The sequence below is a fragment of the Halichoerus grypus genome, chromosome 6 (assembly GCF_964656455.1).
Source record: "Halichoerus grypus chromosome 6, mHalGry1.hap1.1, whole genome shotgun sequence".
NCBI classification, from domain to species: Eukaryota; Metazoa; Chordata; class Mammalia; order Carnivora; family Phocidae; genus Halichoerus; species Halichoerus grypus.
In genome coordinates, this window is record NC_135717.1 from 48,322,420 (window position 1) to 48,346,140 (window position 23,721).

Sequence of the window (23,721 nt, forward strand, 5' to 3'; positions counted from 1 at the left end):
ACTTGGGGCACCTGGGTGGCTCAGTCAGTGAAGTGTCTGCCTTCGGCTCAGATCATGATCTCAGGGTCCTGGGATCGAGCCCCACATGGGGCTCCCTGCTCAACAGGGAGCCTGCTTCTCCCTCTCCCTCTTCCCCTCCCCACAGCTCATGCTTTCTCTCAAATAAATAAATAAAATCTTAAAAAAAAAAGATTTTATAAACTTTTGTTCACAACAGGTGTTAATCTCTCTTATTATGCCCCCCAAATTGGGTAACAGATTGTGAACTTACAGCAAAATGGCCATATACATGTTGGTGGAGGAAGTAAGATGGGCTGTTTGTCTGTTGGTATGAGAGGAGAGGTCCCTGGAAGGGTTCTACTAGGAAGCTTTATCCCCACTGTCTTATTATAAATGTGGGAGATGCTGCTATGGGATATTTATTGCTTTACGTTAGCATTATTGTAATTTTTAAAAAATAAAATATCACATCATACTGGAAGTGAGAGTAAATACTCCAGCATCACCTTCTTGGTGTTAACTAAGAGGGATTGGGCCCCAGGGAGGTACTTGCAAGGAAGTAGCAGTGAGGAGGTGGGCTCAGAGGTGACCGTGCATGGAGGTAAACTGCCTACTTCACATTTTCGTCTGAGATTGATTTCCTGGGAAAAAGAAGAGGCAGAATTCTTGTGCCCAATGATCTCTCTATTCACTGCTTAGAGTTCTTGAATTTACAACCAAATCAAGAAACTAGTTGGGCCAATAGGTTCACCATCAGGTTTTCAATACATTGAGTAGTTTTGTGGTTCCAGAAAGAAATAAAATAAAACTTTGAATCAACAGAGTTGGTCCACATAGACTGCTAGCTGGTTTGGGAAGCAGGAGAAGCTCTCACCCAACTAACGACTAAACAAAATGTAGCAAAGCCTTTGGAAGAGATGGGGCCAGCCCTACGAAGGAAGCCGGGCGTCTGTCTGCTATGCCCGCTGGAGACTCTGCCCTTGCCGCACACACTTCCAACTGCTAAAATTATCTTGGCTATGATTATGTGATTTCACACCAATGCACTTTAAAAGTTCCAAAGAGCCTATTTCTTTCTCAAAAAACGGCCAGGATTCTTCTTGCTCTTCAAGCCCACCGGTGCTAACATTTGGCTCCAGTGATATGGAAACCTCAAAATGACGAGTAAGGCATTTTCTGGGAACCAGAGCTGGCTCTTTTTCCTGATGATTGTCATGCCCTTCTGAGAACATAACCCATCAGTCCTCTGAAATAGAGAATCAGATAACCAAGTCATGCTCAGCTGATTTGCCAGCCGATAAATGATGAACTTTACTGGCGCTACCTGCCCACAAGTCTTTTGAGAGGAAAGCAGGGAGTGTGAGATAATGAGGCAACGGGACTCACAGCGGAGTCACAGTGTTCCTTGGCCCACACATCGAGAGTGGTAACTTCCATGTCTTCATTAGCATCCTAGTTGTGCATTTCACCTGTCGCTATCACAGAAATGATTCGAGAGCTTCACAGGGCGGGAGACACAGCGAATATTCAATAAGTATCAGAGAATGAGGCTCACAGTGCTGATAGCTGTTCTCGGAGGTTGAAGCAACATGCTTCAGTCAACGAGTTGCCTTCCCTACCATCCCGGAGTAGCCTTCTGCACACATATGGCCTGCTTAAATAAGAAAAAAATTATGCTTGTTCTAACTCACAGAGGTTCATTATGAAGGTTTTGTATCTCCTCGTTCTTCTCGTGACCCAGGAGCATTGCAAACAAGCACCAAAGAGTCAAAGGCAAGTGAAAGGTTGGTAATTAGTACAGATTAGAAAGTGGCTGGATACTGCCGGGGAGTGAGCCCAAGACAAACAGCTAGAATTCCGTGTAGATGAGATTTTTTTTTCTCCCCCTAGAATGTTGAGAATATGGAGCAATACAGAAGCGTATTTTTTTTTTTTTCCTGTAGGGGCTTGGTTTGGGGTGTGATACTGTGAGGAGAATGGGGAGGATATTTAGAGGACTTTCTTTTTTTTTTTTTTTTAAGATTTTATTTATTTATTTGAGAGAGAAAGCATGCATGAGAGAGCACAAGTAGGGGGTAGGGGCAGAGGGAGAAGGAGAAGCAGGCTCCCCGCTGAGGAGGGAGCCCAGACTGGATTCTTGGCTCCATCCCAAGACTCTGGGATCACAACTCAGGCACCCCTACAGGACTTTTTTTTAACTCACCTCCAAGGTAGAACATCAGTCAACAGAGAGTTGCAGAGGTGAACTGCGGGAGAGGTGCTACGTTCATTTTCTCAGCTGGGGTGATGATGGTGTTGATAATAGTAGTGGTAATGATAATGATTCTAGTAGTCGTAAGAATTAACATTTATTTATTGAGAGTTTACAATGTGCTGAGGACCTGGATGGTTGCTTAGCATGCATGATGTAATTGAATACCTACAACTACCAAACCCGTGACACAACTACTGTTAGTAAAACAAGGAAGCCGTGACATAAGAGTCACGTTAACTGCTCAAGGGCCACGCGGCTTATTAACGTGGAGATACCAACCGATTCCGCAGTTGGACTGCGTGGGTTCAAATGATAGGAAAAGGGATGATGGAAATAACCTTCAGGTGGAAATAAATACAAGGTGAAAATGGCAGGGAAAAAAAAAGAACATGATTCACATTTCTCTCCAATTGTCTTTGTTTTAATTTTCTTTCAATCTTTTTGATCAGGGATCTGTAAACCAAGGCCTGTGGGCCAAATGTGGCCTGCTGCTTGTTTTCATAGGGCCTGTGAGCCAAGAATGGTTTATACCTATTAAATCGGTTGGGGGAAAAAGTCAAAAGAAGAATATTTCATGACACGGGGAATGGTATGAAATTCAAATTTCCTTGTTCATAAATAAAGTTTTATTGAAATGCTGCAAAGCCCCCTGGTTTAAATTAGTCGATGGCGGCTTTGAGTTCATTAGGGCCGAATGCATAGCCTAAAACAGTTACTACCTGGGTCATCCCAGGCAAAGCTTGCCAGTCCCAGCTTTGGTTAGTCATGGAGAAGGAGTTGGGAACAAGGGCTCTGATGGTTGCCTGCTGGGTTTCTATCCCGTCTTCCTCACTTGCCATGAGTTGAGAAGGATTGCTTAACCGTTCTCTACCTGTGTTCTCATCTCTACAATGGGGGTGACAGTGCCAACCTCAAAGGACTGTAGTCAGGATATTAAACGAGGTACTCCATGAAGGAGTTTTGAAGAATGCCTGGCATGGTAAGTGCTCCAACAATGTGAACTATAATTGTCATCGTCATGCTACTGAAGTTTTCCCTGTGATCGAAAGTAATCGCTCTCCTAACACCTCGTAGCCCCATCACTGATTCAATCAGTTAAGGAAAGGGAGTCTCTTTCCATTACGTCTCCCTGACCTACAGTGCCTCTTCCCTTATTAGAGTTGGAATGGTTTCCAGGGCTCCTCTTGCCTCGGGTCAGAAGCAGGTGGGGCCCAGATAACAAATCCACACCTCCCATCTCCTCAATTACAGCTGGCTCTATCCTCATGGCTGTTGGCCTTGAACTGCAAGGCCAGGGTAGCTGTTTGGGTGGGTGTGGGAAAATACCTGTGGATTTAGATATGGAAGCATGATGCATGGCTTGCTGAGTGTGTTCATGACCCCAGAAGGGTAGGAGACTTAGAAGGCTATGATGGGTCTACAGATACTCCTGAAGGAAATGGGCTGTCTTGTGGGTGAGAAGGTGGGCTGCTGTTTCCACCAGGTGACTTCTGGGGGCTCCATTACCAGCTAGAGCATGTCAACTCTCTTGACAGTCATTTTACTTGAGGTATTTGTTGCTTCACCCACAGAGGGTGGACGGGAGGGGGTTGGTGAGTAGGAGGAAGAAACACTAGGGAGAAAGAGAGGGACACAGAACCAAAATCCAGCTTTGCCTTCTTTACGGTGTTGTGGGGGCTGGATGCCGCTAAGTAAGATGTTAGCATGAGAAGAGGAGAAGGTGGACCCGAGTGCTAGCCGCAGTGATGGTTTCCTCCTTAGAATCTTTCCAGAGCCTCATGGATCTGACTCTTAAGCAGGGTAAGGACCTGACATGGCTATTTCAGAACAGGTCATTACCAACTAATTAGTTGCTCTACCTGGGCTCCTCATTATCATAAGGCAGTAGTGCAACATTCTAGTTTCTTATTCGAAACCCACCATCCACCCTTATCCAATGCTTTATTATGTCTTTTGTTTATCTTTGTTTTGTTTCTTAGGGAAATATACAAGAAAGGAATTGGAGACTTAGGTTGAAAGGTCCTGGCTTCCAACTCAATTACTAACCCTCAAGATGACAGTACTTTTGAGATTGCCAGCTAACCCTCTTCGTAATCTTTAAGGAGAGAAGGGAATGCATCCAGAGGCATTATGGTTTAATGCATGGATTCCGGATTTGAATCTGCTTTATGCAGTTCATGTCTTTATGATCTTCAATAACGAAATTCACTTTTCTGTGGTTCACTTTCCCCTTCTGTAAAATGGCATAATGGTAGTATGGCTGACCCTGGAACAACATGGGTCTGAACTACACAGATCCCCTTACACAGTTTTGTTTTTCATTAATACAGTACAGCACTGCTGTGTATTTTCTCTTCCTTACGATTTTTCTCAATAATATTTTTTCTCTCCCTTACGTTATTGGATGACTACAGTATCTAATACATACAACATACAAAATATGTGTTACTCAACTGTTTATGTTGTCCATAAGGGCCCTGATCAATAAGGGGCTATTAAGTTTGGGGGGGAGTCAAAAGTTATGCATGGATTTTTGACTCTACCAGGGGTCAGCACCCCTAAACCTGCATTATTGAAGGGACAACTGTATCTCCCTCAGGAGGTTGTTGAGAGGATTGAGTTAATTTAGATAGAATGCTTAGCAGAGTGTTTATTATTATTGTTTATTATTGTTGCATTATTACTTCCCAAAGAACAGCCATTCGGCTTAGCATTAAATATGTTGTTATAATAAGTCCCCATGGCAACCATCTGAGATAGGTGTTAGTCTAATAGATGAAATCATGGCTCTGTGAGGTGGAAAGACTTGTTTAAAGTCATAGGGTGGGAAATGAGAGAGCTGATGTTCAAACCCAGTTCGATTAACTGCAGAGCCCATGCACTTTCTTTCTTTTCCTTTTTTTAAAGATTCTATTTATTTATGTATTTGAGAGAGAGAGAGAGAGCGAGCACAAGCAGGGGGAGAGGCAGAGGGAGAGGGAGAAGCAGACTCCCCACTGAGCAGGGAGCCCGATGTAGGACTCGATCCCAGGACCCCAGGATCATGACCTGAGCCGAAGTCAGACGCCTAACCAACTGAGCCACCCAGGTGCCCCGAGCCCATGCACTTTCTATGAGTACTCTTTCGCACATCTGAGATTCACGGATCCTCCACCCAGACTGGGTCTCACCAGGCAAGCTATGTTAAATTACTTGAATAATTAATAAGATAGCACGCTTTCACTGGAATATTTTCATGTAGAGTGTTTGCCTTACATTCTTTCATCAAGAAGTTAAAACGTGAAGTCAAAAAGCAAATGCTCTTTAAGATTAAGTTACATGACTTTTAGGACTAAGTTTTTAATTTTTTTTTTTTCCCTACTGCCAGGCACTCAGTAGAAAAGCTAGAGACATTTTATTTCTTATCTCTCTCCTGTGAGTGCCAAGCGAGTGAACCTTATATGAGCTTATAAACTCAGAGTGAGTGTGTGTGACCATGTGGAACAGGTGATTGAATGTTGGTGGAGGTGGGAGTAGGAAAAGGGAAAAATATAATTAATTGTTACCAGAGGGAAAAGTCGAACTGGGTGGAGGTTCAGAATGACTCACCTGGATCTTTGACTCAAGTGACTTAATGAGTTTCTGCAACGCCTTCTGATAAAAGTTTGGGCAAGGAGACAGTGTTTTGTTCAGGGTGTAACCACTCCAAGCCTTGACTGCTCTTTGGAAGAAGTGCCTGCCATTTTGCAAAAGATGACTCAGAGATGGAGAAGCAAAGGGGGAATAACTCACCTTCACTGGATTGCTGATTTAGGATTCCAAACAGCACAAGCATTAGCTGATGAACCTATCAAGAAGAAAAAAATAGAGTTTGCAAAATACCCAGGAGCTAAACTGTGTTCTAAAAGTGGGGCAAAACAGCCCAGAAGGTAGGAAAAAAAAAAAAAAGATCAAAGTTGAGGAAACAGGCCTTCGTTAGAAAATCATCCAACCCAAACAACAAAAAACAGGTGATGGCAATAATGGGCTTGCCTTCCTATGAAAGTAATGGATTCAACAAACATTTGTGAGTCCATAATGAGATGTTTTAAATCACCATGAATCTTGTTGCACTTTGTAATCCCTTAGCTGGTGTGCTCAACTTGGGAGCTATCTCTTGCTATTAATTTTTAAGCTTTTTTTTTTTTTAATATCTAATTCTATTTGGTAAATATCCAAAGGAGGAAAATGGGATGACCCTGCTCACCAGGGGTGTCTTTCTAAAGTCAAACAATTGTATTAAGCCTTATCTTAAGGTGCTCTAATGGGGGGCGCCTGGGCAGCTCAGTCGGTTAGGCGTCTGCCTTGGGCTCGGGTCATGATCCCAGGCATTGAGCCCCACATGGGGCTCCCTGCTCAGCGGGGAGCCTGCTTCTCCCTCTCCCTCGGCCACTGCCCCTGCTGTGCTCTCTTGCTCTCTCTCTCAAATAAATAAATAAATAAAATATTTAAAAAAAAAAAAGCTCTAATGGTTTGCATTTGCAAACTACAGTTTGGGCTTGTGAGCATGACGTACTGATCTTTTAGAAACTCCTGAGGCTGGGGGTGCCTGGGTGGCTCAGTCGTTAAGCGTCTGCCTTCGGCTCAGGTCATGATCTCAGGGTCCTCGGATCGAGCCCCGCATCGGGCTCCCCGCTCAGCGGGAAGCCTGCTTCTCCCTCTCCCACTCCCCCTGCTTGTATTCCCTCTCTCGCTGGGTCTCTCTCTGTCAAATAAATAAAATCTTTAAAAAAAAAAGAAACTCCTGAGGCTGATTTTTTATTTTGTATCGTATCACTTCTTCCTGTGAACTCTATACTCTAATTACTCTAGGAGGTTTGGCCTTCCCAGGACACCGTAAGTATCCTTAGGCTTTTGGCCTTTTGGCACAAAGTGTAATTCTCAATTTTTCCCACGTAAGAAACTTCAGTTTTCCTTCAGGAGCCAGATCTTGAGCCTTCCAAAAAAGTTCATGTTTGGGCTGCATTTCTTCCTGTGCCCATTTACTAATTTCCTCAAACGTATCTGTGTGTGTGTGTGTGTGTGTGTGTGTGTGTGCGCGCGCGCGCATGCGCGCTCACGCGTGTACTTATGCAGCGGTATGCAGATATCAAAAATAATTTCTCTAATACTTAGGGAGTGGCCCTTCTTTTTTCTTTTATAAGTAATCACAATAGTTGATCTTGCACATAAATCTCTCTGGGCTTTATTGATGCTTTTGTAGGAAACATTTTTAAAAGCAAAACCACTAGGAATGCCTGGGTGGCTCAGTCAGTTAAGCGGCTGCCTTCGGCTCAGGTCATGATCCAGGGTCCTGGGGTTGAGAAGCACATCGGGCTCCCTGCTCAGCGGGGAGTCTGCTTCTTCCTCTGCCTCTCCCCCTGCTCATGCTCTCTTTCTCTCTCTCTCAAATAAACAAATAAATACAATCTTTAAAAAAAATAAAAGCAAAATGACTAAGTTGAGGTTTTTTTTTTTTTAAGATTTTTATTTATTCATCGGAGACACAGAATACAGAGAGAGAGAGAGCATGGGCAGGGAGAGAGGCAGAGGGAGAGGGAGAAGCAGGCTCCCTGCTGAGCCAGGAGCCCGATGTGGGGCTCGATCCCAGGACCCTGGGATCATGACCTGAGCCAAAGGCAGACGCTTAACCATCTGAGCCACCCAGGCACCCTTAAGTTGAAGAGTTTTAATATTTTCAGACCCTCGGTCCCGATGCCACGTTGTTTTCTGTAAAGGTAGATCTAGTTACACATCTACCAGGAATACAAGAGTATTCGTCTCAATAGCTCTGATGCACTCTGGGTCTCATTCTTAAATAATAATAATGATAAAGTTAGAAAAAGAAAAACTGCATATTTTGTAAGCAAAAGTGATGTTTGTGTTTAATATTTATCTCTCTGGCTCATAATTAGGCAAAAACTATGGGTATTTGAGTTACTTCTTTCCAAAATGGGCTTTTCTGGCCACTTGCCTGTTTCCCACTGGACAGGATCTACTAGTCTATTGTAACACTCAAATAAGAAAAGGAAATCTATTGATCTCTTACAGTATCCTAGATGCTTTGCATTGATTTTCTTTCCTAATGACCCCATGACATATTACACCCAACTTAAAGATCGGCAAGGTGAAGCACAGAGAGGTTAAGTAAGTATGCAGGGCAGGATGACGGAGTCAGGAAGGGATATGGAAGAAATATGAGTTCCAGAAGCCTGGCCGAAGAATCTTCACTCTTACAAAATACTCTACACCGTGGCAATTGGCACTTCTTAGAGTCAGGCGTGTTGAAATATCGTTTATATTTAGTATAACTCAGTCTTTTAGGGGTACAGGTGTAAGGTGGCCCTGCAATCCCCACCATAGTCAAGATACAGAATGCTTCTATCATCCAGCACTGGTGACCACTTCCAGGTGGCCACCGATCTGTTTCCTGTTCATATGCTTCGGCCTTTTCCAGAAAATCATGCAAATGGGGTCATACACTCTATGGCTTTCTCACTGCCTTCCTTCGCTTGGCATCATGCCTTTGAAATTCTTCTACTTTGTTAATGTGTCAGTTCATTGCTTTCTATTGTCACATAGTATTCCATTGTGTGGATGGACAGCATTGTTTGCTGTTCCTGTTCCTCTTTACGGTCTTCGGTCTTGACTCAGTGCTTGGCCCACAGCTGTGGTCCATAGATTTCCATTGTGTAGATGCAGTAGTAAAGGATCATGGTGACATATGTATTGTCATCAACAGTAAAGTAAATGAAAATTATGCGGATTTTAGGTATCTTGATATGCCACTTGACCTAATAAAACAAAGGGACCTATTTTAAAAAATTACTGAGGGCTGGACTATTGGGAATCTATCTTCATATATTGGTGGCATTTATAAATTGGTTCAATCTTCCTGATCACAAACCCAGAATGATGTAATAAGAGCTATGTATTTTTCTTTTTTTTTTTTTTTAAGATTTTGTTTATTTATTTGACGGAGAGATAGAGAGCACAAGTAGGCAGAGTGGCAGGCAGAGGGAGAGGGAGAAGCAGGCTCTCCACTGAGCAGGGAGCCGGACGTGGGGCTCGATCCCAGGACCCCAGGATCATGACCTGAGCCGAAGGCAGCCGCTTAACCGACTGAGGCACCCAGGCGCCCCTATTTTTCTAGACCTAGAGCCAATCATTCAACTGTGAGGCATGTATACAAAAGAGAAATTTGAGTAAAGATACTCACAGCAGCACTATCTATAAGACCCTCATATTTTAAACTACCAAACGTCTCCAAATTAGGAAATATGTAAGCTAATGACAATAATATAGCATAAATGAATACTATGTAGATTAAAAATGAAAATAATATGACCATTGTTATAGCCCCACATATGAAAATAAGGGAAATCAATATGATTTAGGATTAATAAGCTTTAGTAATTTTTTAAGTAGCTAAATACTTCATCTTGTGATTTATTTTATCTTATTTTAGTATTTTTTTTAAGATTTTATTTATTTACTTGACAGAGAGAGAGAGAGAGAGCACAAGCAGGGGGAGTGGCAGAGGGAGAAGCAGGATCCCCGCTGAGCAGGGAGCCCGATGCGGGGCTCCACCCCAGGACCCTGGGATCATGACCTGAGCCGAAGGCAGACGCTGAACCGACTGAGCCACTGAGGCGCCCCTTCATCTTGTAGTTTAAAACATATATTTATATTCATATATACATATATATATACATATATATACACACATGCACACACACATTTTTACCAGCTGCATTCTTACTGAAATATTATTACTAAAGTAAGATAAAAAAAATCTCCTTGTGGCAGTGATAATTCTGATGTTAATGTAGATAGCTATGTTGGAACAAAAGAACCTTTGGAGCACAAACCGCACCATCTGATTTTGTGGTGAAGTCAGTGACTATAAAAAATCAAAAGAAAAATAGAGTTAACTTCACGGATTTTTCAGGTCAGCCTCCTTATCTGCTTACTACCCCTTTTCTCATGTACGTGTCTACCTCAGTTACTGGGCATTTTGCCTAGAATAGTTTAACCAAATTAAATAGGGATTTTCATAAAAAATAAACAAATAGGAAAATGGGATCAATGTAGTATACCTTCTTTGAAAGGTTTGAGGTTTGTTTAAATATTTGTTTTCTATTTGATTCTAGTCCTTCCTCCTTGGAAGACTGCTAGTTCAGTGAGTGCCTTTCAAATTTCTCCTACATGGGCAACACTGGAATGACATGACTTAAGAAAATCGTGCTAATGTAAAACTGAAATACTTGATGATCTAGCTCTATCCTTTTTACCCTCCTTCTTTCAAAACGTGTTGCAAACATCTTAAAGAGATTTTTATCTATGAGGGTATAGTCAGTTTTGCCTATCATTGGTTATCAGATCTGTCATTTGTTTGGGTTATTACTTTTGTAATATACCCTTGTATAGAGCTAGTAGGAATCTTACAAATCCTTCTCCTAATAGGTGAAAAACCTAAAGTATTGAAAATGGTTTGTCCAACCTAAAAGGGGGAGCCCTGGATTAAGGAGGAAGGACGTCTTTGATCTTTAAGTCCTGCTTGGCTCTTAGTTGGGCGCATTACACTCTGCCTCCCTGTCAGTGAACGCTCCAGTTCCTTGTTAGATGGAAACATAACAAAGAGTCTGTCAAGGTTGTGAGAGAATTAATGCAGAAAAATGCACAGTGATGCAGGAATGACAGGAGCTTGGGTTGTGAAGACCGGATGGGATGATGGCGCATCCCACACAGTCCTTAATGAGCAGCAACTGAGTGCTGGTGAACATAGGAAGTCAGGAGGAACTGAAGATTTAAGAACAGCAGTGCTTACCCAAGGAGTTCAAAGTCGATGCTGGGAGACGCTATATACAGGAGCTTCAACCTCAATTTATCTACAACGTTCCAAAAAGTAGAAACACGACACACGTTCATTTAATAGACACATTGAGAAGGGATGCAGAGTAAGGACTGACACGAGCAGATTCACTTAAGAAGATGTCCTGAAATAAACATGATTCATAATATCCAACAGAGCAGAAGAGGTAGAATATTTCAGGATGAAGAAAAGTAAGCAGAGAGGAAGGGAGAGTAACTTGTTTTTGTTGTTGTTTGTTTGTTTGTCTTCTTCTTTATTGAAAGCATGTTATACACAAGATACCATGGATAGGCTCTAGGGACAAGAGTAACTGAAACAACTTGGTGAAAGATTGGTCCTGCTCTGAAGGAGGTTTTAAGCTACTGGGTTGTGCAGGCAAATAGAAGGTGATTATAAGGCAGTGGGAGAATGCTCAGTTGGGTAAGTGTAGGGTACTCCCCAGTCCATTTTCAGAAGAGAGTTAATAGGGAGATCTTCTGGGGGACGTTGGCATCTATGGTGAAACTTGAAGGAAGGAGGAGTATGATCTGGGTGAGGGAGGCCCTGCGTGCATATGAAGGAGTTGGACACATGGTTCATCTTCATCCCCCTGCTGGATGGAAATGGAGGCACAATGAAATTGTCACTGGGTTGAAAGGGATTGATGGGATTTGGTTTGTATCTTAAAGGGATTTTTCTGGTCATAGAATGGACGATGAGTTAGAAGACTATGGTGGCAATCTAAAGCAATGGACAGCGAACCCCAGCTCTTGGACATGCAGATTCATGATGAGATGGGAAGAAGACAGAATGAGCAGGAATTAGTAAGTCTTCAGTAAGAGTGAGGCCAAGGATGACTTCTCAGTTTTTGGGTTTGGCCACCGTGTGGATGGTTGTACATGTCCGAGATAGACAACATAGAAAGAGTTGCCATTTTCAGGATGGGAAGGGTGAGAGGGAAGAGATGACAAGTCAGGTTTGGTTTTCTTCAATGTGACATTCTTGTGGGACATCCAAATGGAACTGTCTCAGAGGAAGTTAGTGATTAAGAAATGATAAGTATCTGGACTTTAGAAAAAGGCCAGACGGGTGCCTGGGTGGCTCAGTCGGTTAAGCGACTGCCTTCGGCTCAGGTCATGATCCCAGGGTCCTGGGATCGAGCCCCACATCAGGCTCCCTGCTCAGCAGGGGGCCTGCTTCTTCTCCTTCTCCCTCTGCTGCTCACCCTGCCTGTGCTCTCCTGCTCTCTTTCTCTGTCAAAATAAATAAATAAAAATCTTTTAAAAAAAAAAGTCCAGAGAAGAAAGCCAGAAGACAGAAGAGTTATGGAGCCCAATCATGGATCCAAGGGCATTATGTATACTGATGTAGGGTGCTAGGAACTTTAGAGAGGAGAGATTGGTCTTTTCAGAGTGTTGCTTTATATATATCCCTAAGAATCAGACCTTTAATAGTGCTTCAGGAAAAATTTAGAAAGAAGTCATGGTGGCCACTGGGCTCAAAGCTACTGACTAGAACAAGGAAGGTATCTCATTTTGGTGCTGTCATTCATTTTACATCAATCACTAGCTTCTAGAAAACTTCAAACTTTCATCTGTAAAATGAGAAGAACAACCTGATCTACAGCACTATGTAAAGTTGATCACAATATACCTTAAAACTAACAGCAGCATTGATAATTTTAGGAGCTCTTCACTACATTTGATATGGGATTTCTAAAGGTAGTGTTTCTTTTGCCTAACAATGAACATTCATATTTGTAAGGTAATTAACTTTGTATACTTTTAAAAACATTATATCATTTGGCTCTCACAGTGATCTAATGAAATAGGTAAGGAAGTCATTTTTTTAATTTTAATCCCCTGGTGCTCATCACAACAAGTACACTCCTTAATCCCCATCACCTATTTCACCCACCCCTATTGGTTTGTCTCTCTCTCTCTCTCTCTCTTTCCTCTTTGCTTATTTGTTTTTTTTTCTTGAATTTCACATATGAGTGAAATCATATGATATTTATCTTTCTCTGACTTATTTCACTTAGAATTATACTCTAGTTCCACCCATGTCATTGCAAATGGCAAGATTTCATTCTTTTTAATGGCTGAATAATATTCCATTAGATATATATATCTCACATCTTCTTTACCCATTCATCTATTGATGGACACTTGAGTTGCTTTCATATCTTAACTATTGTAAATAATGCTGCTATAAACATAAGGGTGGGTGTATCCCTTGGAATTAGTGTTTTATATTTTTGGGGTAAATACCCAGTAGTGCAATTGCTGGATTGTTGGGTTCTATTTTTAACTTTTTGAGGAAGCTCCATTTTCCACAGTGGCTGTGCCACTTGGCATTCCCACCAACAGTGCACGAAGGTTCCCCTTTCTCCACATTCTCGCCAACACCTGTTGTTTCTTGTGTTGTTGATTTTAGCCATTCTGACAGGTGTGAGTGATATCTCATTGTAGTTCTGATTTGCATTTTCCTGATGGTAAACGATGATGAACATCTTTTCATGTGTCTGTTGGACATCTGGATGTTTTCTTTGGAGAAATGTGTGTTCATATCTTCTGCCTATTTTTTAATTGGATTATTTGTTTTTTAGGTGCTGAGTTGTATCAGTTCTTTATATATTGTAGATACTAACCCTTTATCAGATACGTTATTTGCAAGTATCTTCTCCTATTCTGAAGGTTGCCTTTTACTTTTGTTGATTGTTTTCTTTGCTGTGCAGAAGCTTTTTATCTGAGAGTCATTATTATTCTTCCAATTTGACAGATGAGAAACATGAAGCTGGGCAGATGAAATGACTTGTCCAATATAAGTCACTGTCTCCTTAGTGTCAGATTTAGAAATCTATTTTAGGTTCCTGGACCCCAGATATGCATTATTTATCTTACAACTATTACCTGACAGTCCATTTTTCTATCTTTGTATTCAGATTAAATGATTTAACTACATCAGCTCAACCCTTCAGATTGGTATAATTGACATCGGCCACACACCAGGCATTTCATAAGGCTCTAGACAGACATAAAGACAAATACACAACATGTCTGGGGATGGAAAATCTATGTGAGGTCAATTAAAGAATAGGAATAGAGATACGAAGTGCTAGCAATAATCTAAGAGATTGTACAATGTGGGGAATGGATGATAAGAACAACAGGGGTTCAGAGAGGAAGTTATTTGCCAAAACTTCATGGGGGAAGGTGAAGCATGACTTGAGTTTAGCCAAGAAGAGCATGGAGAAAAATGAAAGCATGTCAGGCCAGGACACATGGTGGACAAAGGTGAAGAGAAGGGAAGGTGAAGATACATGTGGCTGATGGTAGACCCAGTTGGCTGGAAGGGATGCATTACGCAACAATGCCGTGTTGAAAATCCTCTAAAGGGCAAGTAAGCCAGATGTTTAAGAGCTTTGAAATATTAATCTGAAGGACCCAGTAAAGTTGTGGGGTTTTCCCTGAATTATTTCATCAGATTAGTTTTAAAATTAGATAATTAGCTCAGTAAAAGATTTCTGAAATTCCACTCTACAGATCAATTAATGTGGTCAAAAGGATCACTTTTGTTCACTTTCCTAATCACTGTTTGGGAAAACCCTCAGGCTCTGGCAGGGAGCAACTGCATTTAAGTAACAAAAGTTTAATGCAGGATTTCTTCGCTGTTTTTTAATTAAATTGCTAGGGTCTTCAGAAACCAATTGACTGAGGATCTTCGGACACTGTTATCTGCTAATGGAGACACACTCTTCAGAGTTTTCTTGGGACTTTCCTGAAAATTTCCTTGAGGTTTTTTGTTACCCTCACTGGGATCAAGGATTAACACACTGAAGACAGCAAGTTTTTCCAACAAGAGAAAGCAACTGTCAGAAGCTGGCCATGAAGGCAGAAAGTTTAACAAGTCTTTGGCATATAGTTAAAAAAGATGAGCACGTGGGGCAGTTTCAGTCACTTGTCCAAAACAAACAAGCAAGCAAGCAAACAAGCAAACACCCGTATCTAAGGGAGCTACACCTGAGGCTACTTTTAAATTTTATCAAAACCGCTATCAGGATCAATACTGTATGTTTTCTGATGGTTCCAATCTTTATTAATGTCTGACAAATTATATAGCCAGTAGACACCTTTGGGTTATCTTCTGGAGATATCAATGATATTACATCATTGAGGATGGCTCACCATGAACAGTGACAAATGCTAAAGCTTCTGTACTGACATATGATTATGTAATGTTCAGCATGTGCCAAAAACTTTTAATGCTGATGAATGAGTTCTGAGTGGTGAATAGGAAATGCGTTCTGTGCACTTTTGCATAGGCTCTGACCCATGCATCAGGAAGGACATTTCATGGGCCAAGGGGAGCTCTCTGGTGGGAGCACTTTTTTGAAAGGACAACGCTTTCCAGATAGACAAAGGTTTCACTGCCACTTGATGAAACTGAGGCGGGTACTATTTTGCAAGTAAACTGAGTTAAAGTGGCATCTATGTGTATAAATGGCCAATCCTTCCGATTCCATGGAAGAGGTAATTTCCGCTTCTAGAGCATATGTAGATTCTTAAGAGGGTGGACTTTGGGGGCACCTGGGTGTCTCAGTCGGTGAAGCATCGAACTCTTGGTTTCAGCTCAGGTCGTGATCTCAGGGTGGTGGGATTGAGCCCCGCATTGGGCTCTTTGCTCAGTGCAGTCTACTTGAGATTCTCTCTCTCCCTCTCCCCCTGCCCCTCCCACTTATGCTCTCTCTCTCTCAAATAAATAAATAAATCTTTAAAAAAAAAAAAAAGATGGATGGACTTTGTGAAATTAAAACATGACAGTAACCATTTTGAGGGATTGTCCTTTTAAAACACTACCCTCTGGGTCATATAATATAGGATAATAAAAAGATTTTTGACTTGAGTTATATAAACTATCTTGCAACTATTCCTGGCAAACAATAATTCTGAATGAAGACAAGTATTTTTTGATATGTTAATAATATAATGGATCTTTATAGGCTCTGGGGATAACTTCTAAGCATATTTTCATTGTATATGACTCTGAACAATTGTATATAATTCCTGAAATTTGGTGATTGGTTGTGCTTACTCTTGCGAGCTCTGTTACTTTGCTCCCAACAGTAGAATTATGTCAGATACGGCTAGACAGTGGATGCTATCCACTTCTCCCTCAAAAAATTCACCATAGGGCCAGATTTGGCTTGTGGGATGCTAATTTGCATCCTTCAAGTTATTTATATTCTTAAGTGACTTACACAGACACAATATTTTAGTGGCTGGGTGGGTCAATTTCTAGCTTGAGCCTTTTCACACTGTATCATGCTCTCAATTTTATTCTATATATTTCTTCCCTATCAGATGAATCTACTACATTAAATTTTTTTTTTCCTCTTAGGAGAATGAAATACGTCCATGTTCTAAATTGCTTTCTCTTAATAAAACTAGGTTTTGTGGGAACTCCTATCATCTTTCATATGTTTTGTATAAAAAGTTGAAAGATCTTGGTGTTGATTTTAAATTAAAATAATGCAGTCCTAAGAGAAATAAAAACAATTATGGGAAAACGTCTTTGCCTACTGTCTTCACAATTTTTATTCTAATAATCACCTGACATGAATGCTTTGATTAAAGGGAGTCCAGGTAGATTAAACATGGAAATGCCATTTTAATAATTCAACAGTGAACTTTATTATTACTTTGTGGAGTGGAAACTCTTGGTTACCCACCCAACACCTATTCCCCTGTATTCCTTCATAAAGAGCCTAATTATTTATGTGTTTACCCCTCCTTCCGATGACAAAGGAGCAGACGACTTCATTCTCTACTGTAGGAGTAGATCATGCCTGATCTGGGGCGATAAGTGCGGGCATTCCTCTGGCTTCTCTTACTGAGCCAGGGGTAGGTCTGTAATTGGAGTCCACCCAACAAACGGAGGGAAGGACCTATACTCAGTGCCTGAGGTAGGGCCTTGTCTCTTCGTCTTGCTAGACATGAACAAGAGAGCACACAGCTCCAATTTCACTGACACTATCTGATGACTCTAGGGCCACCCTTAAGATGAAGTTGGTATTGAGGGCGGCAGGGAGGAAAGAGAAAAAAACATAGACGTTGTTGACATTCTTGTGCTGGTGATCAGACTTTGCCTGGAAACTTTCTTTCACTCTCTGGTCTTGCAATTATGTGAAACAATAATGTCTTTGTTATCGAAGCCATTTTGTGATGGGGCTTTCTATTATCTGTGCTGAAAATATCATAACAGATATTTGAATGGTGCTAGAAGATGAATCAGGCTTACATAGGGAGGCTTTGGTGTAGTCGGTGCTGATTACCTCACCTGATATTCTTTCATGTTCTATCCATCTCCGCACTGGGAGACAAAAGAAGATCTGGACAGTGCTACCACCTGCATCATGGTGCTAGAGATGCCGAGCCAGGAGAGATGAAAGAGGGCCAGCAAAACTGGGGAGAGGTTTAAACAATAACCAGTTACATCTTGCCAATAAAGGGAATTATCAGAAGCTGATAATCCCCTAGCCTATAAAATGTGAATAATTTTTGATAATTTTTAATAGAAATAGTTTGAGAGTTAAGAGCTGCCCAAGAATTTTTTAATGACTTGAAGTCATGGTGATGCACACATGCTTCATTCTGTGATCACAACTGTTTACTCTGTTAACATCGGGTCATCTGCAATCATTCTTGCCTACAAGGTGTTTTTCTTCCAACATTCTTTCTCCTTCCTAATGTGGGCTTCTAATTTGCTGTAGTCTGAGAAATCAGATGAACATGGTCATCAGAACTGCATGTAGAAGATGAATCAATAGGGCCTGTGTGACCGATCGACAACATGAACATGACCTCTGATAAATAAAATCTGAGGAGGGCTCCTTGTGGCCACAGGGACTGGGGGGTCTGGGTTATTAGCTGTATTCTCTATGATGGTTTTCCTGAAGACTGAAAGAATTCATTAGGTCATCTACTCTGGCCCTCTCCTGCTCTACCTGAGGACACTGATTCAGAGCTAATAACAATGACTAATATTTATTGAGAACTTTTGATGCTCCAGATAGTATTTTATTTTTTTAATTAATTAATTAATTAATTTTAAAAGATTTTATTTATTTATTTGAGAGAAAGAGAGAGAGAGAGAATAAGAGCATGCACAGGCACGGGAAGCAGCGGGCAGAGAGAGAAGCAGACTCTTCCCTGATCAGGGATCCTGATGCGGGGCTCGATCCTAGGACCCTGGGATCATGACCTGAGCCAAAGGCAGACCCTCAACTGACTGAGCTACCCAGGTGCCCCCAGACAGTATTTTATACCTACTATCTCATTTGCCCTTCACCACCACCCTATGAACTGGAAGCAATTATCTTCCAACTCTTATAAGAATAGAGAGGCAAAAGAGGTTAAGTAACTTGCCTAAAGTTATGCAACTATTAAGTGGTTGAGAAAAAATTTGAGTCAACACAACTTGGCCAGGAGGGGCCCTTGAAACCACTACAGGGCTGTTTGAAGTGACTCGACAAAGGTCAATCAAGAAATCAGTGAAGGGTAAAGATTAGAATTCAGGTCTTCTGATTATCAGCCCAGGACATTGTAAAAAAATGTGCCCTGATATCAATTCCTATAATTACACACACACACACACACACACACACACACACACACACACGTCATTCTGGCTTACAAATTTTCCAAAGTTGTTTTTCAGTTCAACTTTGTTCTTTTTCCTCATCCCCTCTTCACACCACCCCAAAATAATTTTTAATACAAGTGTAGGGATGGGGATTTGGGCTGTTTAGAATTCTGCTCTTTTGCAGAATTATCCTAAGGATAATGATCAGTGAATGTTCGAGAAGAAAAACATCTGGAGAAATCATCCTGGGTATTAGTTTCATAACGAGAGACCACAATTGGTGTGTAAACGTTTTTTTTATCAAGCTAGTGAATTAAAATATTTTTAAAGAGGATATCTCTAACCAGAAATTAATCAGTGGCTAATTAAGCCATTCCAGTCTTTCCCAGAGCTTCGTGATTGGAGGTCTCTCGAGGTGTTCCCTTATTTCTCCTCTCTGTGGTCATGCCTGTTTCTTTATCTTCCATTTAATAGTGTTGTCATTTTGCAAACATTTCCAGTAAAGTATTTTTTTCTTGGTCAAGGTTAGGATGTGTACAGGATTCCTGTATTTGGTATTTCTGATGTCGAATGATAATGTTTCTATTAGAAAATGCTAGCTCGATTAAGGAAATAAGGCAGGCTTTGGAAGAAAAGGTCATGACACCTTTTCTGAAATCACCTAGTGAACTAATGATTACCGTTACTCTCTTGGGCTCATGGGCTCATCTATGTGCTCTAGGGGGGAGAGGGAAAAGTTTTCTTCTGTCCTCCTTGAGTGTTGCCCTCCTGAAGTGGGACCTCCTGTGGCCCCAGGGACATACTCTCACACATCATTTCAAAACTAGGTGAGAATGCGATCCATTCAGTGCAGCTGGTAGTAACAGAAATCAGGCACAGCCACGAAAGCATTAGAGAACGGGTCCTTGGCTCTTGCAGTTATGGCCTAACTATTCTTTTCCCCCTCTTCTTCTCCCCTTGCTCAGGCCAAGTGTGGATCAAATGTGCATTAGGGGCTGGTGTCTTAAACAGGAACATTGTGCTCTAGGACACATTTGCGTTTCTCTCTGCATAAGTGCTGTGCATTCCCCACACACGTGCATGTGCATCCAGACACATGTGTAGATATGCACAGCCTACAAACACACCGACCTACAGACCCCAAGGCACATCATACAGACACAACTGATAGAAAGATACACAGAAATGCACAAACATATGTATATAGGCAGATACACCCAAAGACACACACAGACACACGGATGGACACACGTGTATTAGGACACATGCCTCCACAGACACATACAAATTCAGGCCCACAGATATACAAATAAAGGCAAAGATACATGCATGTCTCTGCCCTCCCTATGAAACCTAAGTTGGTCATATCTACTTGCATGAAAGTTTGATCTCTCTCAGCGTGGGACATGTAAGTCCTAGCCAGAAGTCAGGATATATGAATTAGGTTAGGTCCCAGCCTCGAGCATTTGCGCAACAATTAACTTTACCTTCTCTGTATCAAGGTATGAGAAACACCCTCTTGGGTTGCTCCTGGAACCCAGTGCCTCTGTGACCACTGGAAGGAAGACTCCAATTCTGTTTCTGAAGCAGAACGAGAAAGCCATGAGCAGAACAATGGGGCAAAAGGAGCCACGCTCCTTCACGTAATTTGACACCTGCTCTCCTTCTCTGATGGGGAGGGAAAGGCAGAGATGAATGTACAGTAGAAAGATGCTCTGATGGCTCCCCAAACACACGGAGCTCCATTACCAGATCATAACTGTATTTGGATGCGCCTTATCTAATTATAACTACATGGCCGTAACTCTCTTCCTTCAGTTAGCACATCTATCCAAGTTCCCATCGTTGTATCTGCTCTAATAGATCTTTCTAAAACAACTTTCACCATCATATGTAAGTGTTCCTTTTGAAAGCTGATTATGAAGTCCAGGAAATACTGGCTTGTGTATTCACTATTTCCCAATAGGGGTTCTGTTGAGGATATCATTTCATAGCGTTGCGGTTTGTTTTGATGGGTGAGTGGGAACATTTATTTGCTTTCTGAAGTGAGAATAGACACCTAAGTGCAAGGTAGATCTGATAGCGAGAAAGACAGGGAAGAAATCCAATAAATAGTTATAAATAGTAACTACCACGTATTGATCATCTACTATGCCTGGGGCTCTGCCTGCATTACCTTTATCCCCACAACAACCTTACAAGGTTGAGTAGCGTTACTTCCATTACAAGGATGAGGAAGCCCGGCTCAGTGCTTCTTGGATACAAAACATATTTATCCATATGTGGCTTGAGACAGAGAAAATTCAATACGTGAATTCAGAGTCTCAGGATTTAACGATGGATGTGGGGAAATCACCTCTCAACCCCATATGCCATTTTTGCTCATGACTTTTTCATATTTAGAATTTTGACCTGGATCAGATTTGATAAGTGTGCTGACTGCCAAAAAACTCTACTAAGCAACGCTCCTGAATTGTTTTCAGAGGACCAGGAGGAGGTAAGAGTGCACATCTGGAATCGAGCTGCCTGGATTTCAGTTCTGACTGTATCTTTTACCAACTGTGTGGCCCTGGGCAAAACAATCCGTTTTCTGCATCTCAGGGTTCTGGTCTCTAACATGAGGGTTATCACAGCACCCACGTCCCTGAACTGTGATGAGGAGTACACGAGTAGGCCTGGGTAAACTTCTCAGAACTGCTTGGCACCTGAGAAACAACATGTCAGTGTCAATGATTACTATCATTTTTATTTCTAGTCACAGTTTTGGTTCCTCTTTTCCTTACACGTTACTGGAATGTCCCTCCTCCACAGGTAAATGTGAAGAAGGGCAAAAGACATATTCCTTAATACTTGTCTCGATGGATTGAACGCTGAGTTGAGAACTGACCCCAAGCAACACCTTCGTTATAAAAGGAAGGACTAAAGAAAAAGAGTCTGTGGTCCTAAAGCTCCCCATCTCAGACACAGCTGATGAGCCAGATCATCTGGTTGGAGCCTTGAGAGTAGTGGAGACAGCAGGAGTGTTCTGGGCCACCACCTTGCTTTTGTTAAATGGGATGAAGGTCGACGGGGTAGTACCTATGGCAATAGGTTAGTCAAACTGAGACTTGACTAAGAGACTGATCATAATAATGTAACAAGAAAAACGAGCAAGACATTTGAATGGCAGGGTTGTGTGGCTGGGAGGCTTGCTGTTGAAGTAACTGATGCTCTAACTTTATTGCACTATTATTTCAGTCAAGGGAAATATCTGTGACAAGCCAAGACAGGGCTCTGAAGCCATGCATGCTCACGGTTCTGTTCTTTCTCTTTCCATTTTTCCCCTTTCTTTTCTTTTTTTTTCTCTTTTCTTTTCTTCTCTTTTCTTTCTTCCTTTCCTTCTCCCTCTCAATCTCTCTCTTCCCATACTTCCCTTCCTTTCTCCCTCCTTCCTTTATTTTTATTTTTATAATGGAGACTCAACGCTTCCACATTTGCGATAGTCATTGAAATGACCTTGGTAACCCACATGCACTGTGGGCAGCAGCAAAAGTGGAGGTTTCTATCTGCCACAGGGCTCAAGAGACATTCCCGTCAGCACTGAGTTGTGAAAAATGTATGGCGGAGAAATTGTCTGAACGCATTAAGTCAGTGTTAGAAACAAGTATGGAATTGTGGAGAAAGTTTGGGCTAGAATGGCTAGACATAACAAAGGAACTTAAAAAAAATACCATGAGCTGAATGTAGTCCTCACTTCTTCATTAACTTTGTTTTCGCGAATCTGCTCTGACATGCTAGAGCTACCATGACTGTGATATCAGAAGGGCATACAAAAGAAAAACAGAGCATAATTATTCAGTGTGTGCAGAGATTTCTTCAACACCCCTGCCTCGTCCTTCCGATAGAACTCAGCGAATCCAGCTTCAAACACTTCTACAGGGAAGGAATAAATCAAATCAAACAAACCGAAAACCTAACCAAAGGAAAAGCACTTTTTAACATTTGTTTCTGTGGCCACTTCCTCTGTGAGAGTGTCTTTAGTCAGGGACAACGACATGTTCGGGTAAATCCTGAACATCAGAAATAATTATTGTCCTACCTCGAGACTCCCTTAGATCTGCAGCTGCTCAAACTCTTGTCATTTCTTCCTTTCCTGGACACGTTAGGAGCCTGTGATCTCACTTTTTTGGAAATCCCATAAGATGTATTTATTGCTATAGTAATACTTAAGTTGTATACCTTTCATGTGTCACTTTTTTGGCAAAGGGGTCCTCATGTTTAAATCTCCTCTGCTCACGGATATTATAAACTCTTGGAGGGCTGCACCGTATCTTAGGCTGATTTGTATCCTTGTGGCAGTCTCTTACACATAATAAAGAGTAGGTTCTCAATAGATATTGGATGCCCGAGTGATAATATGCTTAGGTCCTCTTTTGCATGTGGGTTTGTATGCAATAACAACAAGCTGGATGTCTCTTTTCCGGGGGCTGTGTGGTTGCCATTGACAGGATTTTTCTGTCCACAAGAGGAGCACGAGATGCTGGGTCCTCTGATTCAACTCTCCCCTTTCTTAATATTTGATGTCCCCACCCATAGGACTATTTACAGCTGGAGCAATTCCAAGTTTGTTCTACTTGGGAGTCCAGGAGACATTACGTGTTTACCTATAAACTCTCCCTGGATTTACAACATTGCTTTGCTCCCACTGGTGGCCTGGTGAGGGTGGGGATAGAGAGATGAGAACAGATGAAGAAGCTCCTTGGGTCGTTGTCCAGTCTCACTTCCCACCTTTCCTGCAGCCAAATCCAGGGAAATGAGAAAGAAGCAGACATAGCTTGGAGGTTAAACCTTATTTTCACAATGGATGGGGTTCTCTGGAGGTTGCAAAGTGTGCTCTCTGTCTATAGGTAAAGGAAAAAAAAAATGGAGAGGCAGGTACATCTCCTTTTTATCTCCATTTGGAAATAGACTTAAGGTACTGCCGTTGACCTCA

General features: G+C 41.7%; 1 long non-coding RNA gene across 1 annotated transcript in view; it reads right to left on the reverse strand.

Moving 5' to 3' along the window:
- The window catches only part of LOC144382096 (uncharacterized), a 55,784-nt gene that overhangs the window by 26,479 nt on the left and 5,584 nt on the right, over window positions 1-23,721 (reverse strand). The window contains exon 2 of the long non-coding RNA XR_013448500.1: window positions 6,026-6,080. This is a non-coding gene — a long non-coding RNA (uncharacterized LOC144382096). The remainder of the gene's footprint in view (window positions 1-6,025; window positions 6,081-23,721) is intronic.